This window comes from Equus caballus, unplaced genomic scaffold (assembly GCF_041296265.1).
Source record: "Equus caballus isolate H_3958 breed thoroughbred unplaced genomic scaffold, TB-T2T haplotype2-0000437, whole genome shotgun sequence".
Taxonomy (NCBI): Eukaryota; Metazoa; Chordata; class Mammalia; order Perissodactyla; family Equidae; genus Equus; species Equus caballus.
Genome location: NW_027222394.1, coordinates 4,181,710 through 4,189,697, shown reverse-complemented (window position 1 = coordinate 4,189,697; position 7,988 = coordinate 4,181,710). Strand labels below are relative to the sequence as shown.

The 7,988-nt window shown below is 37.5% G+C and overlaps 1 pseudogene; it reads left to right on the top strand.

The window, feature by feature from the left end:
* The first annotated feature begins 257 nt into the window (after positions 1–257).
* On the top strand, positions 258–1,949 carry LOC138922963 (olfactory receptor 5D13-like; annotated as a pseudogene).
* Positions 1,950–7,988: the final 6,039 nt, after the last annotated feature.

Here is a 7,988-nt window from a genome sequence, read left to right as displayed (position 1 = left end):
GGACTGATCAAATCACAAATTGTGGGTCCCCTCTGAGTGTTTCGTTCAGAAGTTGGTGATGTGGATAGAGAATTTGCATCCCTAACAAATTCTCAGGAGGTCCTGCTGCTGCTGGTTTGGGGACCACACTTTGAGAATCACTGTTCTATATAGCAACTACACAGAGACATATGAAGCCACTTTCCTCTCTCTATTTCGACCTTCCATTCAGTTTTACTTTTCAGGAATAACCTTTAGTTCTTTATTTAACAAGAATCATGATGTTATCTGAAGGAATTCAAAGAATCATACCCACTTTTATTCTCCTGGGTTTTCCAGAATACCCAGAACTCCAGGTTTCACTCTTCCTGGTTTTCTTGTCTATCTACACAATTACTGCAAGGAGGGATTTGGGCTTGAAAATAATCATCAAGATCAACCCCCAAATCTACACAATCATGTACTTTTCCCTCAGTCACTTGTCCTTTGTAGACTTCTTTTATTCCACCATAGTAACACATAAATTGTTAGAGAACTTGATTGTGGAAGATAGAACCATCTCTTTCTCTAGTTGCAGTCTACAGTTTTTTTTTTTTTTTTGCTTGTATATTTAGAGTAATAGAAACTTTAAAGTTAGCAGTGATGCCCTATGACCATTCTGTGGCAGTTTGTCATCCTTTCCTCTACACCACTGCTATGTCCCAGAAGCATGTGCTCTGCTGGTGGCTGGGTCTTACTCGTGGGGTGTAGTGTGTTCCCTGACAGTCATATATTTTCTTCTAGCATTGAACTCTAGCATACACTATAGAAATAGCATAATTATTTCTGTCTCCTGCTTGGAAACTTACATCAGCCAAATGCTGTGGTTTATCATTGCCCTATTCAATGAGGTGAGCAGCCTGACAATTACTCTGATGTCTTATACAGTCATTTTTATTACTGTTGTGAGGATACCTGTTGGTGTCGCAATCCAATGTACACATCAGGATAGATGCAGAGAGGGCTGATGGCCACTCTGAGTTTCTTGTAACCAGCGTTTCAATATATATATAGCTTACATCTGTTACACATACACAGGTATTCTGGATGAAGCAATTAGCGAATGCAAAGAATTCTTAGTGACTTCTCAAGGGGCCCACCCTCGGCCTCTGTTTTGATATTATCATGTTTTTGCTGTGCTCGTATATTTTTTTAAAATATTTTATTTTTTTCATTTTTCTCCCCAAAGCCCCCCAGTACATAGTTGTATATTCTTTGTTGTGGATCCTTCTAGTTGTGGCATGTGGGATGCTGCCTCAGCATGGTTTGATGAGCAGTGCCATGTCCGAGCCCAGGATTCGAACCAATGAAACACTGGGCTGCCTGCAGTGGGGCACACAAACTTAACCACCTCACCACAGGGCCAGCCCCCTGTGCTCTTATATTTTTATCTTGGAGCAGGCAAGGCCTCCTAGGCAACAGCCCCTTATGCTCCCGATATTGATATCGTGTCTCCATCCATGCCCCCAGGTGACCACACCTGGCTTAGGTTGCCTCCCCCTGGAGGTCTTACCCATCATTGGCTGACTGGAATTCTCACCTCTGGGTCACAGTTTGTTGGCAAGCCTTTTCCAGTGATTATTAACCCTTCCTGCATCAGGGGAAGCTACAATACCTTCTGAGAGTGGGGGCCATAAAACCTTCTCCTCTTGTGCCTCTCACTGACAGCCATCACCATCTTCCATGGAACCAACATTTCCCTAGGTTGTATCCCTAGGCTTGAAACTTCTTGGCTCACAGTTAAAGTGGCATCTGTGTTTTACACAGTGGTGATTCCCATGCTGAATCCTTTGAGCTACAGCATTAGGGAAAAAGATGTGAAAGACACATTCAGAAAATTAGTTGTCACAAAATTGCTTTGTCAAAACAATATATTGTTAGATTCAATTTTTATTTCTAAAAAAATGATTTGCTATGCTCAGATTGTTTAACTCTTATAGTGCAGTTGATGATTCCATCTGTTTAATCAATAGGATATTAGTTAATATATTTATGGCAGTATAACATCTTATGATTATGGATTTTTGCATATATTAAATCTTTTGAAATTTCTCTAAGCAACACATGTAAACCAAAATTTTAGAAAATAAAATTCTTGGACCATATTTTGCAATTGTTTTGTGAGGAAAAGTAGCACTGAGCTAACCTCTTCCACCAATCCTGTTTTTTTCTGAGAAATACTGGCAGTGAGATAAGATCCAAGCCCATCTTCCTCTATTTTACATGTGTGACACCTGCCACAGCAAGGCTTGACAAGTGGTGCATAGTTCACACCTGGGATCTAAACCCACAAACCCCAGACCACTGAAGCATAACGTGCAAACTTAACAGCTGCACCACTGGGCTGGCCCCATATTTTGCAATATTTGTAAATTATTTTTAAATACTTTATCATATAGTGTAATTTCGTATGTGTGTTTTCCAAAGTAAAACTAGTTCTCAGTTCAACAAATACATGCAGATCAAGAACAATTCCTTAGAATAGTAATTAGGCAGCTCATAATCCAGAACTGGATGTAACAAATGTTTAAGCTTACTATATCTTGTACAGCAACCAATCTTCTGTTCTTTATTGTATTGAATGGCAGAACTTGACTTTTATTTATGAAAATTATAGCCAACTGACTAGCAAACAAGATTGAACAAAGTATTGTTCTACTTTCTCTAAAATCATATCCTAGTGTATTCAACAAAAATTGTGTAATAAAGACAGTGGGACAGTAAAAAAGACCTGAAGTGAACTCAAGGATATCTTCTCATTTGAATTTGAACATTCAAATTCATTATAATTCAATGGAGAAAGGATGATTTTCAACAAATAAAGGTAAGATAACTGAATACACAAATGAATAAATAAGCCTTAAGTTTTATTTCACACCATACACATCTATTACCTTGAATTGAATGAAATGGGTCATATATCTAAACATAAAAATTAAAACCTCAGGAGTGATGTTAGCGTCATGGCAGAGTGAACTTGCCCAGGATTCTCTCCCGTACAAGATACAATGAAAAAGGACATTCATACTCCAACAGAGGACATCTTAACACAACATAAAAACGTTGGAGAGACCCACACAGCCATACAATAGAGGGTGGAGAGGCTGGAGCCCCCTCGGAAGAGCTGGACCGGGATAAGAGAAAACTTAGCTCCCTCACCCAATAGACTGTGATCCACAATGGCAGGAGGCTCCGAGAAGGAACGAACAGGAGCAGGGACGCTCATTTGTGGGAACATTATGGAGCCCCAAAGGCCTGGCAGCCTACAAAGAAGACCTTTACTGAGGCAAGACCTTTTGCAAGAGGTGACCTCATCAAACAAACACCCCAGGAGAGCAGATAGCAAGAGCAAGAAAGACCAGAGAGCACACAGGAGAAAGCACTCCTCCCCCTACTCACCCTGTGCCTGCTCCACTGCCTGGGATGTCGGTTGAAGGCAGAGGACTCAGAATATGTGGTTCTTGACATCCACCCAGTGGTGACAGATAGTAACCACAACCAAATAATGTCAAGATGCATAAGATCCAATCCAGCTCCTCTAGCAATATTAAATACTATATCAAATCACTAGACTAGAGAGAAAATGACAAGTAACCAGAATTCATTCCTGAGGACACAGAAATATGTAATCTAAATGACAATGAATTCAAAATAGCTATCATCAAAAACTCAACAAGGTAAAGGAGAACATACAGAAACAACTCAACAAGCTCAGGAACTACATCACAAAAGAGATGGAAACTATAAAGAAGAACCAATCAGAAATATTATAGGTGAAAGACACAATGGAAGCAATAAAACAAAAGACAGATTCCCTTAATGCTCAAGTGGACATCATAGAGGAGTATATCGGCATAATCGAAGATGGCCATGTTGAAATGCTCCAGACAGAGGTTGAGAGAGAATTAAGACTAAGAAGAAATGAAGAAAGTCTCTGAGAAATACCCAACTCAATTAGGAAATACAACATAAGAATAATAGATATTCAAGAAGGTGAAGAGAAGGAGAAGGGAGCAGAAGCCTGTTCAAAAAAATAATACCAGAGAACTTCCCAAATCTGTGAAAGGAGGTAGAAATCTGTGTGGAAGAGGCTTCCAGATCTACACATATGTCAATGTAAAAAGACCTAGTGCAAGGCATATAGTAGTAAAACTGCCAACAAATGAATGACAAAGAAAGAATACTAAGGGCAGCAAGGCAGAAGAAAATAACCAACAAAGGAATCCCTATCAGGCTTTCAATGTATTTTCCTGCAGAAACCTTACAAGCTGGGAAAGAATGGAATGGCATATTCAGATATTTGAAAGACAAAAATTTTCAGCCAAGAATAGTCTATCCAGCAAAAATATCCTTCAGATATGATGGAGAAACAAAAACTTTCCCATACAAACACAACCTAAAGGACTCCATAGCCACAAGACTCCCCACCTCCACAAGAAATCTTCAACAAGGCCTCACTACCTGAAAAAAAAAGGGAGAGAGTGGTTACAAATCCCGGAGTAAGGAGATAATAGGTAGACAGAATCAGAATAGGATAGCAAATATTCATGTATACCTTTAAATATAAAGGGAAGGAAAACACCAAAAACAAAGATAATCTTCTCATTTTAACCACAAACTCACAATACAAGGTGGAATAAGATGTGAGAAAAACAACTTAGGTGGGGAGGAGGAAAGAGACTGAATCGGTTTAGACTAAGGAAATAAGAGGCCATCAAAAAATGGACTATGTTATACATGAGAATCTGAATACAAACCTCATGGTACCCACTAAACAAAAAAAGCAGAAAGAGACAAAATAATATATAAGGAGAAAACAAAGAAACATCATTAAAAACTACATAATTCAGTGGTAAAGCAAAATACACAGGACAAGAAACAAAGGAAATAGAGTAGAACTAGAAAATGAGTGAAAAAATTAAAGATTAATCCCATGTGCATTGATAATAACCCTAAACATAAAATGGACTGAATTCCCCAATAAAAAGACACAGAGTGGCAAGATGGATTAAAGAACAAGATCCAAAAATATGCTGCCTCCATAAAACATGTCTCAGCTCCAGTGACAAACACAGGCTCAGAGTGAAGGAGTGAAAGATGATGCTCCAAGCTAATGGCAAACAAAAGAAAGCAGGTATCACAGTACTACCAGACAAAGTAGAATGCAAGATAAGACTGTCAAAGAGAGATAAAGAGGGGCAATATATAATGATCAAAGGGACACTGCATCAAGGACAAATAGCACTTATAAATATCCATAAACCCAACACAGGAGCACCAAAGTTCATAAAGCAACAATTAAAAAACCTAAGAGAAGATATTAATAATAACACAATAAAAGTAGCAGAACTCAACACTCCACTCGCATCAATGGATAGATCATCCAGACAGAAAATCAACAAGGGAACAGTGGAATTAAATGAAAAGCTAAACTATTTGGACTTAATAGTCATATATATGATACTCTATCCAATAACAGAAGAATACATATTCTTCACAAGTGTCATGGATCATTCTCAAAGATAGACCATATGTTCAGAAGCTAGGCAAGCCTCAACAACTTTAAGAAAATTGACATAATAACAAGCATCTTTTCAGATAATAATGCTGTAAAGCTAGAAATTAATTACAGGAAAAAAGCTGAGGAAGGGAAAAAGAGGTGGAGACTAAACAACATGCTATTGAACAAGCAATGAATTATTGAAGGAATTAAAGTAGACATCAAAAAATATCTGGAGAGAAGTGAAAATAACATACCATACCAACTCATATGGGATACAGCAACAGCTGTATTAAGACAGAAATTCATTGCAATACAGGCACCCCTTAACAAAGAAGAAATATCCAAAATAAGTAATTTGAAATTATACCTAACTGAATTAGAAAAAGAAGAACAAACAAAGCCCAAAGTCCGCAGAAGGAGAGAAGTAATTAAAATCAGAGCAGAATTCAGTGCCATTGAAACGAAAAAGGCAGTAGAAAGGATCAATGAAACAAAGAGCTTTGTTTAAGATTCTTAATTATCTTTAAGAAGATAAATGAAATTGGCAAACCCCTAGCCATACTTCCAAAGAAAAGAAGACAGAAAGCTCAGATAAACAAAATTAGAAATGAAAGAGGAGAAATAACAATGGACACCACAGAAAAACAATGGAATACAAGAGAATATTAAGAAAAACTATATGCTAACAAAATGGATAATAGAAGAAATGGATAAACTCTTACAACCTCCCAAAGATGAATCAAGAAGAAACAGATAATCTGAATAGACCAATAACAAGGAAAGAGATGAAAACAGTAATCAAAAGCATCCCAAAGAATAAAAACCCAGGACCAGATGACTTCCCTGGGAAATTCTAGCAAACTTTTAGAGAATATTTAATACCTATTCTACCTCAGCTATTCCAAAAGCTTAGGGAAGATGGAACACTTCCTAACACATTCTACAAGGCCAACATCACTCTGATACCAAAGCCTGACAAGGACAACACAAAAAAATAAAACTACAGGCTAATATTGCTGATGAACATAAATGCAAAAATCCTCAACAAAACTTTGGCAACCTGAATTCATCAATACACCAAAAGAATAATGCATCTTGATCAAGTGGGATGTATACGAGGGGCACAGACATGGTTCAAAATCTGTAAATCAATCATTGTGGTACACCACATCAAAAATCGAGGAATAAAATCCACACGATCATCTCAATAGATGTAGAGAAAGCATTTGACAAGATCCAACAACCATTTTTGATAAAACTCCTAACAAAATGGGGATAGAAGGAAATTACCTCAACACAATAAATGTCATATGTGACAAACGCACAGCCAACATCATACTCAATGGGCAAAACCTGAACACTATCCCTCTGAGAACAGGGACAAGACAAAAAGGCCCACTCTCACCACTCTTATTCAGTATCGCACTGGAGGTTTTGCCCAGAGCAATTAAGCAACAGAAAGGAATAAAAGGAATGCAAATAGTGGGTGAAGACTTGAAACTCTCGCTGTTTGCAGAAGGCATGATCTTATATATAGAAAACCCTAAAGAATCCATTGGAAAACTATTAGAAATAACAACTACAGTAAAATTTCAGGGTAGAAAATCAACTGACAAAAATCAGATGCTCCTCTATACTATAATAACAAACTTATAGAAGAAAGAGAACTCAATAATACAATTCCATTTACAATTGCAACAAAAGAGTAAAGTGTATAGGAATAAATTTAACCAAGGTGGTGAAGGACTTATACAATGAAAACTATAAGACATTACTGAAAGAAATTGATAATGGCATAAAGAGATGGAAAGAGATTCCTTCCTTGCACATGGGTTGGACGAATAAACATAGTTAAAATGCCCATACTACCAAAAGCAGTCTACAGATTCAATGTAATCCCAATCAGAATCCCAATGACACTCTTCATGGAAATAGAACAAAGAATGCTAAAATTCATATGGGGAAAACAAAGACTCCAGCTTGATAAGGCAATCCTGAGAAAAAAGAGCAAAGCTGGAGGCATCACAATCCCTGACTTCAAAGGGTACTACAAAGCCATAGTGATCCAAACGGCATGGTACAGGTACAAAAACAGGCACACAGATCAAGGGAATCAAACTGAAAGCCCAGAAATAAAACCGCACATCTATAGACAGCTAATCTTCAACAAAGGTGCCAGGAACATACAATGGAGAAAAGACAGTCTCTTCAATAAATGGTGTTGGGAAAACTGGAAAGCCAGAATGAAAAGAATGTAGGTAGACCATTATCTCATTCCATATACAGAAATAAACTCAAAATTAATCGAAGACTTGAATATAAGTCCTGAAACCATAAAACTCCTGGAAGATAATATAGGTAATACACTCTATGACATCAAACTTAAAAGGATCTTTTTGAATATCATGACTTCTCAGCCATGGGAAACAAAAGAAAGTAAACAAGTGGGAGTTCATCAGACTAAAGA